At 35.5% G+C, this 11,990-nt stretch overlaps 2 pseudogenes; both read right to left on the bottom strand.

Moving 5' to 3' along the window:
- Positions 1 to 7,249: 7,249 nt before the first annotated feature.
- On the bottom strand, positions 7,250 to 7,810 carry LOC149184133 (uncharacterized; annotated as a pseudogene).
- Positions 7,811 to 9,346: 1,536 nt separating this feature from the next.
- Positions 9,347 to 10,718, bottom strand: LOC149184134 (uncharacterized; annotated as a pseudogene).
- Positions 10,719 to 11,990: the final 1,272 nt, after the last annotated feature.

The raw sequence follows: 11,990 nt of genomic DNA on the forward strand, positions 1-11,990 counted from the left end.
GCTTCCTTCTTCATGTATCTCTTCTTCTTCTTCTTCCTTTTGCTGCTCTTATCAAACTCTTCATCACTTCTGCTGCAACTTTCTCAAATAACATATGTAATCTATCCCAAACCTCTGTGGCAGATTTCAAATCTCCAATTTTCTCTAAGTTTGCATTATGGAGATTTTCAAGAATAATTCACCTTTCTTGATCATTTTTCTTCAATACTTTAGATGAAGGAGAATATCCATAAAATACTTAATAAGCCAATCTCCACAAGTTAAATCCACGAGAAAATAATTTATATTTCACGCTTTCTTATCATACCTTGAAATTTACAGCAGTAAGAACAAGTATTTCTTAAGAACTCATTCTGGAAAAAAAAATATGCAAATTTCTGCCAACAAACACCAAATCTACTCTCCAACTATCATGCTATAACCAAGAGCCCCACTCTAATACCAATTGTTGCAAACCTTTGAGCACTACTGAGAAGCAAGGGGAGTGTGAATCAGTAGTGTGAATTATTATCAAATTTTTCCTTTTATTACTTCTCAACTGAATCACACACTTGCTATTGCAAAAACCCACAACATGTTAGTAGCATATGAGTAAGCAATAAACATGTAAACATATAAACAACATATACTAAAAGCGAACCATCAAAGCACAACTGCAAAATTCATCATCACACATGAGACACAACATTTCTGGTGGAAACCCTTCTGGGAGAAAAACCACCCTTGATGTTGTTGCTCTACTTTGAGTCTCTATTATGTTAAACAATTTTTCTTTTACATAGTTAGATGAATCCAATCAGTCTAGAGACTCAAAATCATATACAATAGGACAACACCAATCAACCAAGAGACATGATTCTATTGATCATCTTGGAAGACTTTGTTCTCTCACAGATCTATGGACTACCATCTGTTGAAGGCCACCACAATCAATGATCCTCACCCAACTCCGATTCGACTATCCAACTTCGATTGGATGGATAAATTGTTCCTTTCGCTAAACCTCTGATATCATTTCTCCTCTCTCATGAAGTTATTGCTCCACAACACTATGTGGACTTCGTTTCATCTATTTTCAAACTAGATCCAAGATGATTTACTCAACAAGAATTCAACTCTACAATCCAAGTCTCAACAACAAAACATCGTCAATAAATCAAACAAAAACACCACAAATAACATGATCTCAACACCATAAAATAGTGGCACAAATGAAACCATCAATAACACAATCATCCAACAACATAAACTCTAATCCATATTCTCCTAATAAACTATGTTATAACAACCATAAATTTGATATGAAAACGAACGCTTTGCTTCATTACTCTATTACAATACTTCCATTAGAAGCACACACTGAAGAAATCTTTCTCACAAATTGATTTGAAACATTCTACTACTTCTCTAATATTCTCACTCACTCTACTTCCTCAACCAAACAACACTCAGCTCCAAATTGATGTATATAAAATGTGAAGGGCGAAATTCACCTTTGGGTTGGGATCAAAGGTGCACAAATTAGACTAAATAAATCCACTAACATCACTACTTATGCACTAAAGTTTTTCACACCATTGGAGGACATTTTTAAACCATTCCTCACCTTTTCAACTTAATCTAGAAGCCTATGGTAATTTCCATGCCAATTTTCATCTGATTTGCATGAGGAATGCAGAGGAATTTCCATGAAAAACCTAAGTTTTATGCACAAAACTAGTTGAATTTGAATGGAATCGCACACAAGAATACTTCCCAATGATTGGAGAATCTCAGTGGCATGCATAAGCCTAAATGTGAGTGATTGAGACAGAACATAAGGAAAACCAATCAACCTTCAGTTCAGGACCTCTCCCACATGTTGGATTACCTTCTCTAGCTCCTTGACAAACCTACAAACTTATTTCAAGCTCAGTAACACCTTTTCAAGTGGACCAAACATGTATCCCAAGTGCTACTGCCATGTTGACCTAGAAGCCAATAAATAAGGGTTGGAAAGAGTGCCAACAAGTCCTCCACTGTCCACAAATACCTCACAATTTGCAACACATCTGAGTAGACTTGCAACACCTATGTAGCACCTCAACAATATCCTTATGAATCAAACACACAACACCTCAACAACATCCTCATCAAGCCAACACTTCATCATGGATCACCTGAGTGACCATCTCCAAAACCTGTAACATCAACCTCTACATGTAGTTGCACCATCCATATATCTATAACAACATCAACATACCATCACGACATGTCCATTAATGCGCATTTCAACACCTACCAACACATGAAAACTCCTTCATGACCATCATGATACCATCAAGCTACATTGTCAAAGGTTGACATCAAGGGTTGACGTCAATGCCAGCATAACCATCTCAATGTCAACACAACCAACTGCAACCATACTAAAAGGAAGATATCAACACATCAACTAGACAACTTAGGATTGACATCAATGCCAACATGAGCTAGCTTCCACTGTGAACACCATAAAACCAACAATTACAATGATGAAATATTATCCCCAGTAGTGGAACATGAAGCTACCTCTTGCTTCTCCAAAGAAATATATTCTGTCTTATGCTAAACTAGACAAGCTAAGGCTAGTAACTCCAAAATTCTCTCCCTTTCTTGAGTTATGAGGGTTTATTTATAACAAATGAGGTGACCTTTTATCTCCTCTTGTGACTATTGAGCTTCCATTCATCTTTTAGCTTCTGTTTAACCTTTGAACTTACTAATGGCTCCTCCTATTCCCTATGTGACTCTTGGACTTCACACTTTACACATTTTCACCTTTATTATTTTTGAAATACAAAATTACAATAAGGAAAAATGTGGATATTAGCCATAAGACCAATTTAATACATCATGTATAAATTATGGAAATGGTAACTCGATGACAACACGTAATTCTATAATAAGATATTGGTGCTAAGCTTTGTACTTTGTTGTTATGTGCTCAACCTTCACTAGTGGATCTAGATTATATCCAATTTTTCCCTCCAATGCTTTTGGATATATGGTTCTAGAATCTATTTGAATGATGCTCAACAACATAATTAACTTCATGTGTATCTTTGTTGGCATGGTCACATATTGGAGAATATTTTCTTTGGTCACCTTGAGCTCATCTTGAATGGTCACCTATTTAATGTTGTTCAACAAATATTTTATTTCTTGTTTGATTGTGCTCCTACTCTTAAGCTCTGTAAATGTACAGATGGAAGGAATCCCATGCATCCTAACCAAGGAATCTGATCCATTATACACTCGTGAATAGGTTTTTATGGTGCTAGTGATAGAAGTATGGATTTTCTCATAGATTTGCAAGAACACTATGATTTTTGCCCTATTTGTTTCTACATCATATCTCCTCTTTCTAACCAACACCTCAAGTGTGTTCAACTACTTGGTGCCCCAATCTTGGATCACTTTTATGATTGTGTATGTAATTTTCAAGAGTTTCACCATCTTCCATGACCCTTTTTGTACTTGATGTAAGAGCATCACTACCTCATGAAGAATATACATCTCACCATATAACGGCCTCATAATGTCTTCCAAAGGCTTTATCTCCTCAAATATTGTTACCTTCAATTCCATCCTGCTAGCACTAGTAGAAGACAATATTTAGTTCTCGGACATGAGATGCATAACTTGATTCCTTGTTGAAGCCAACACCTTTATCAATGTTTCATTTTATTTCATCAAATAATCAGTGTTATGCTTTGTCATTTTGGTAAATGTTGCATTCACTACTGCAACTACTCTTGGATTTCTCCTAGTATTAGGCACAATCACCCTTTCTGTATTAATGGAAATAAGGCAGTGAGGGTCATTCAGAAAATACCTTGTTCTCTCCCACACTTTTCTTCTCTTCAACTAATTGAAAGTAAAGTTTGAGATGTCCATGGCCCTATCATCTACTGGAGGAACTATTCCCATTTCAATAAATGGGAGGTGGTGACTTGTAAGAGGAGGTGGGGACTGATAGTTGACATGTTCTGCATAGTTCTATTTGCATACTCCTCTGGGGTCATATATGTGGAAACTTATTTCACTAAAATTGAGGCTAGTAGGTTCTTCAACTTCTGCTTCAATTACCTCCAAGCTCTTGCGGTCATAATACCCCACTTGCAAGGGAAGAAGAGTCCAAGGTTCCTTCTTCTTATTTTGCAATAGCCGTGACATCCCTGAGAAAAGTTGATATCCAATCTCCTACATGAACACCTTATCAGTCACATACTTTGGTGAAAAATGTGGCAACTTTTGAGAACCAAATACTGTGATGTAGGTGCCCTGGGAAGAAGCGAACTAATATGCAACTTTACTAAATGCTTCTTTATGTTGATCTATCATGCAGGGTGCCTCTTCAAAAAAACATCTCATAGATAATAACAAATAAGTGCTCAACCAATTTTTCGTAAACTCCCCCGTAGCTGAATTCTGAGAGTAGCTTGACAAAGAGAGACTGTTGAGACCAATTCCATTCCATACCCAAAAACTCGTTTCTTGCACATATTCCATCAAGTCGGTATGCATACATGAAGAAATGAGTTTTTCCATTTTCAACATCCTTCTTTGCCTTTTATATATTAATTTGCAGTTGTTGGGAAAATATCTCTACCCAATTTAAGATCTTCCCTTCTATGACTAGTGGGTAAAGCATGAAGATCCATCCTTCATTAAAAAAATCAGGTTTTTCCTGTCCATACATCTTGCATCATATTGCCACGAGGTAGGAGTAAACCTTCCTTAATGATTTTATCCTGTAGGTACCTTTTGGCTTCTGGTGAAACTTGGTTGATTCTTTCCACCATGATTTAATCACATCCCTAGTATTCAAGTAAACCCAAGATGCATAATACTAAGATTTGAGATAAACTTGTGGTTTTGGAAGCTTGTAGTAGGAATGAAGATCATGTGGTCAATATGATGCAAGCTCCTAACTGCTTACACTGTGAAAAACCATGTTCTTGGTGTCTAGGCCCTGCAATATCCATATGATTGCTTCTACACGTGGCAACAATTGATATTTGTAGGCAATTTTGTGGAATCTAGATCTCTTCACATTGATGTAGATTTCCTCATCTTCAAGGTCCTCCAGGAACTCTTTCTTGTTGAAAGCACCTTTGATACTAAAAGCACCTAGTGTCTGCTAAGATAGGTGGCTCTGATTTGGAACTCTCTCCAAGACCTTCAATACTACTATTAGTGGTCTCCTTAGATGGTGCTTATCTTGTAATGAGAGGTATTGTGGTTGTAGAAGATGTAAGACTAATAGGCTCCTAGTTAGCAACACCTGCAAACATAGATGCACTCATGATGATACGAAGTTAGTTCCTTAGATAATCACTTAGTCTATCAAGCTATCAAGTACACTAGGCAGTCATGGGAGGAAATATTGGGAAAGGCTTGAGCACATGAGGCAAGAGTGACTTGACTAGTCACCGGAAGTGTGTAATGCGCAGTGATGGAGAGGAGATACTGCAAAAGCATGGTCAACAGAGTTAAGATTGATAGTTGAGGATTGTGACTATGCAATGCATAGTTGCTGAGATAGAGAAGCTACCTAACTATGCAATTCACATCCATAGTGGGCAAGGGATGACATACTAATGACTGGAACTACACAGTGCGCAGTGAAGGCTAGGAATTGCGCAATGCATAGTCATAGATGGCAGATAAGGTGTTGTTTCCTCGAAGACAGTTCCTCGCTGTAGGGAAACCAATGCCAAAGACATCTAAAGGTTGATGAAATTTTTTTAAAATAGCTAGACGGAGGGATAGGCCATGAGATCTTGCAATGAATGATCTAATTATCAAACCTAGCCTTAAAACCAGATTGGCCAAGATAACTGAGGTTTACATGTTTTTATATTAGAAAGTGAGTTGGAAGACAAATAAAGAAGACAAAACTTTATGGCTCAGGCAATTAAGAATTTGGGCTTAGGCTTTGTGGAATGAATGATGAAAAGGGAAATACTTATGGATGAATTTCCAACATGGTGGAGCACTTTATTAAGACATATTTAAGCAAAATTTACAAGTACTCTATGTTATGGGCGCAACATTAGTAAATATATTAATAAAAAGAAACCAACAACTTCATAACAATAATGCTAGTAAAAAAAAACATAATAAAAATAATGAAAACACACAACAAAGAGAACAATCCTCTAATACCCCAAAAGTTGGAATCAAGCTTATTTTTATTCTTCAATTATAGAGAACTTCACTCATTACATTGTATTTATGACTCCCAAAATTTCCAACCTCTCAACCCTTTTAGTTTTTTCTTTTTTGTTTTTACTTCCCATGGGCTAACTGTCAAATTAGTTATAGAACTGACTCTTGAATTGGTTAGAAAACACATTTTAAACCATTATAAAAATTGTTTATTTAAAGGGATTTCAAAAATAAAATTACAATTTCAAAATATTATATACATAAAATATATATAATATTTTATATTAGCCTTTTTAATAATCTACATCCCAATTCTTCATTATGACATTACATTTGCGTTCCAATCTTTTAATATTGCATGCGGCTCGAATGCGTCATGGAGATGCCTTACAGGATGGATGTCAATGTGGGTCCCTGCTATTGTTATGCATACGTCACTAACCAAAACCATAAACTACTTAGGGGGCACCTTGGCGGTTTCTGGAAAGATGAAAGTGTGTCGTCGGGATAAATATGGACCGTAGATCAGAAAATGAGCGGTTTGGGGAAACCAGTTCCTGGGGGCTCTTCCCCATATAACCCTCGAGTTATTTATCGTCCTGCGATTCCATTGATTTGGAGCTAAAGGATTGTGGACCGTTGATTTATTTTGGCACTTACATTCAATCCTAGTTCTTCTAATCCATAGCTGAAATACAATTTAAATAACCTCAACTTTCCATGCCCAGTAATGATCCAACAATAATGTAATTTGGCGTGATACAGTTTCCTCTGCTGGGTGGAGAAGACTGATCAAAGTTTGGTCTAAACTAATTGGGAAGATTATCTAGGAGGCGGAAAATCTAAAAGCTGGCAAGTGCTTGAAGTAAGTCATCCCAAGACACTTTCCAGGTTCTGGCCTTTCAAATTTAGTGGTTACAAATGCTTTATTGTTTCTGCAACTCGACCCCCAACTAATATGCTTTATGACTAGGAAAATATGAATCCATACTTTAATATGCAAAATTTAGTTACTTCTCCTAACGTGAGGATTGTAACTCCCCGTTTGGAATGTCTATAGAAGAAGCAATGCACCCCTTAAACATTTCCTTTTTCCATAACAACGCCACAACAATAACAATGTCAAAGACACCAAAGCCAAAGGAATTTCCCATCTGTCCAAGTCAAGTACTGGACTGTATACTACATTCTCCCAAATGTTAACTATTAACTACCAAATGCCATACTGGATTATAGTACAATGGCTCTAGAGACCAAAAAAAAATTGAGTGTAGGTCTCCAAGAAGATAAACAAGATCCAAGAAGTTGCTTCCAGAAGGAAAAAATTGAGGATAAACAACAACCATGACAAGGGAGAACCCCACAAGGCAGTTGAAAAGCCTGTTATTGTAGTCCTTGATAAACTATAATCGGGAATTTCCTAACATCTTCTCAATGCACTTTTCTAGATAGCCTTTGAAGGCCCATGACAACCTTCTTCAAAAATTTTGTTACATTAAGTAAATCTTGCATTGAACTTTTCCATTAATGGAAGTCTCAATTCTTGAAGCTCATCTACTTTGTCCTTGCACCTAGTTTAGAGGCTCTCACAAAGCTTTACAGACTCATATTCGGTTTATGAGATAAAGTTTTTCCGCATAAATCACATGATATTTCATTTGTCCAGTGTGGTTCATCGTTAGGACAAGTTGAAAAATCAGGGCTAGGCTGCATGTTAAATAGTTAGAGTAGAACATCCAACAACGATATTTGAAAAATCAGGGCTAGGCTGCATGTTAAATAGTTAGAGTAGAACATCCAACAACAATATTTGACCAGGCAACCGCTATATTGAACTGGTAGGCTAAACGGGGTAATGGCTACATTTGACTGGAGAAAGCTAGTTGGACTGGACCAAGGGACATGGATAGGAGAGAATAACTATATTTAATAAAAAATTAATCAATAGGAATTAATCACATATATTTAAGTAAGATAAATAAATATTTAGTTAGTTAATTGAAAGTTAGTTAAGTATAAAATAAAACTAGGTAATATATTAAATAAATAAATAAGTTAAAGTTACATATTTAAATAATTATTAAATCAATAGTAAGTTAGTTATACTATTATTAAATTAAAAGGGGTTTAAGTTTATATATAATTAAATAGTTAATGGGAGTTTAGTTTAAAAATATATGTAAATAAGGTAACATATGAATTTTCATTAACTATACATAAAAGTTATATAATTAAATATTTCATATTTATTTAAATATTTAGTTAATTAAAAATTCTAATTGTAAGTTAGGCTTGTTATATTTATTACCATAACCACTGATTGTTGTTAGATCTAGTAATCAATCTTATTAATTAATTAATTAATTTAAGTCCAATATAATAAGAATAATTCTTTTATATTTTAATTTTTGAATAACTTATTACGAATTTCTCATCACTTTCTAATATTTATAATTTTTTTAAAAATATAAATTAATAAGTTATAAAACATATTATCATTTTAATTTAAGCATTGAATTTCAATATCAAAATAATTATTTTTCTTTTTTATAATTAAGTTAAATTTTGTATATAAATAATTGTTTAAAATAAATTTAAAAAATAAAGCCATCTATTTGGAACAAAAAATTGCTATTTAAATATCTTATATTATATAAACCAACCCATTAGAAGAGGATTATCAAGGAAGAATACCAAAGAGAATCAAAGAACTATGGCAAAAGAGATCAGGTTAAAGGATAACAAGGGGAAACTTTATTTATAAGAAAACTAGAACAAGCTATTAAAAGAGGGAGGGGAGGAAGGGAAGGACACGACTAGGAAGCGAGGACTGGGACCCAACAACTACTGATCTTCCAACCATCCTCTCTATTGAGATTGCTAGGCCTTTTTTCAATCTCAAGGGCTTCCCTAAAATTTCGGTGATGGAATTGCGAAACTCTAGCAATAACATTGGCCTCCTCATTCATTTTTCAAATACTAATTTTCCTAAATCTTGTGAATTTCAGACTCAAACCTCTCTACTAATGTTTTTGCATGGTGTTGATTTAAACGTTGTTCTTCAAATACATCCATTACTTTCATCTTTGATTCCTCATACACCTCTCTAAATAGATCACCAGAAAGAGAGAAGCTCACACTTGACATCATGTCATTGTAAAACTAAACATTGATCCACCACTCCCTTGTTGAAAACCTCTATAAGTGAAACTATAGATTGAATATCACCCTGGTTCAAAGTTTCAAGAATTTGGTCCAAAAATGATACAAACTCCTTCCCATTGATAAATTTCCCTCGAACAATCTTTGGTTGATTTATCCCTCGAACAATCTTTGGTTGAATCATAGATATCACAAGTTCCTGCAACTCTTCTCGTCGTTTTATGTAGTTTGGATCCGATCAGAGTCATGCTGAATATAAAATTTGGTACGCAACATATGAGATTGTGGTAAATTAAAAGTTGTGGAATTTTAGTGTTTGGAATAGATTTACAATAATCTTATTTTATATTAAGTTGTGGAATTTTAGTGTTTGAAATCGATTTACAGTAATCTTATTTTATATTATTTTCTTCCATAATTTCCAAATATTCACTATTTCCTTCGGTTCCTCGTAAGATTGGGAGCCTCATTACCATTTGTAGCATAGTATTTCCTTCAAGAAAATCAGATTGGAAAGCAATGTCGCGTCCCTTCACACTAGCATAAAGCTCATGTGCAAGCTCAACAACAAACGATAGTCGGGATATATCTGCTTCACAAACCATTTCAAGCAGATTGTAGGCGAGAATAGAACTCATGATTGTTGCTAGAGTAAATATCCCGTCATCATAGACATTCGATTTTCCAACAGTTTCGAAACCTTTTGTATCAATAAATAAAATATGTCCTCACTCCTCCAATATCCATTTCTAGTGCTTTACCCCAAAACCCAAATACCTTTTGTTTTTGTGTCACGCATATGCCCAACACCAAAACCTTCTTCACAAGAAAAATATAAAAGTTGATTGAGAAGAAAAACTTTGCCAGAATGGTATGGACCAATGACCACAACTAATGCAATAGGAGTTTCTAACCTTGAAATTGCATCTATCCCTTCCTTTGCAAGAATTAATTTTGTATGCCCAAAGTCTGGTTCTACAATGGGGAACACTCGGTGATAAAAAGAGTCTTCGCCTCCTTGCTGTGAAAGAGTTGACAAGCATCCCAACCAGCACGTAGATGATAATAATAACAACAATAACCATACATGGTGATGTCCAAATGTCACTCTGCTTCTTCTGCTATTGTCTCATCTGTCTACAATCCAAACTCAATTTCAAATCCACAAACGCACTCGGGTTTATCTGAGATCTGGCCTGCTAACTAGGGCCAGAGCTAACCAGCCATACATTGGGTATTAAATGCCCAATGTAGGCTGGCCCATAGTGGCCAGAGCTAACCAGCCATACATTGGGTATTAAATGCCCAATGTAGGCTGGCCCATCTCTATGTATATCATGGGGGGCATCCATGTACACCATGTCTGACATCCCGATCCCCGGCGAATTCCTGGCGACTCCACCTTTTCTATTCAGCAATAGTGTATTTAATGCGGTTTAAGAGTATTAGATCTTGCCATGAAGGAGAGCCGCTGCCACTGTCCCGCTGGGACGATTCGCATTGAGTGATACACCTACAACATACGGCACCGTCCTTGATTTCATGTTTGAAATTTGAAATTTCTGCGCGCCAAACAAAAGCACTCAATCTGTTATTGTGAAATCGTCTTTTCTCTGATTTTTAAAATCCGGCAAGCAATTTCGCTATTTTCAAATGTTGTGCGCTAATTTTTTCACAATTTGAAATAGACCTTGGGAAAATAATTATATTTTCTTTGCAGGGTTAGAGAATTGAAAGATGGCGAATGATCATATTTTCTTTGCAGGGTTAGAGAATTGAAAGATGGTGAGTGACCCTTTCTTGAGCGGTGCAGTAGCAACTTGGCGTGCTAAATGAAATGGAGAAGCTCCTCAACGACATCAAGGTAGTTGCACTTAAATTTCCTTTGAGATCATCAAAATGTGCCTTGCCGGCTGGTAAGGAAATTCACCTTGACTCTAAGCTTGAGGCCATATCTGTCGTCTGTCAGGATGGAGTGTTGACCGTAACCGTTCCTAAGCTTCCCCTTACGTTTAATTTATTCCCAAATCATTTAATTTATTCCCAAATCATCCCTCCTCTTACGTTTCCTTGACTGATTCTAGGAGCTAATATTTCCAACGCATCCCGCTTTGGAAATTAGACTCGAAAAGTGTGGCTTAAAATATACATTGATTTTTAAATTCATAGGGAAGAGGTTTAGGTTTAAATGGCTAAGGGTAAAAAATTTCACAAATGACACCGTCCATAAAAACTTTTCAAATACAGAAATTATAATGAGATAACCAGGAAAACATACTATTAGAGTACTATATACATCTATTTTTAAATAAATATGAAGACGTTTAGATTTAAATTCCACATGGCACTGTTTTCACAAATGATTAATATTGAGATAACCAGAAACACACTCACAATCAGACAATTCTTTAAGGGATGCAGAGTAGTATTCTGCTGTAACAGGAAACTCAAATTTTATCAATTCTCAAAACAAAAATATGCAAAAATCATAGTAGAGCACGAACAACGAAATTCTACAAAATTTACCAAATAATTTGAACTCTGCATACACAACGAAGGAATTGTGCAATTTTAACCTCCATTGTCTTCGGTTTCTTCAGCGCGGGAGGGGAAGCTTAGGAACGGTTACGGTC

The sequence above is a fragment of the Pinus tabuliformis genome, chromosome 3_2 (genome assembly GCF_031772625.1).
Source record: "Pinus tabuliformis cultivar Carrire ecotype Pingquan chromosome 3_2, CPIR1, whole genome shotgun sequence".
In the NCBI taxonomy this organism is placed as follows: domain Eukaryota; kingdom Viridiplantae; phylum Streptophyta; class Pinopsida; order Pinales; family Pinaceae; genus Pinus; species Pinus tabuliformis.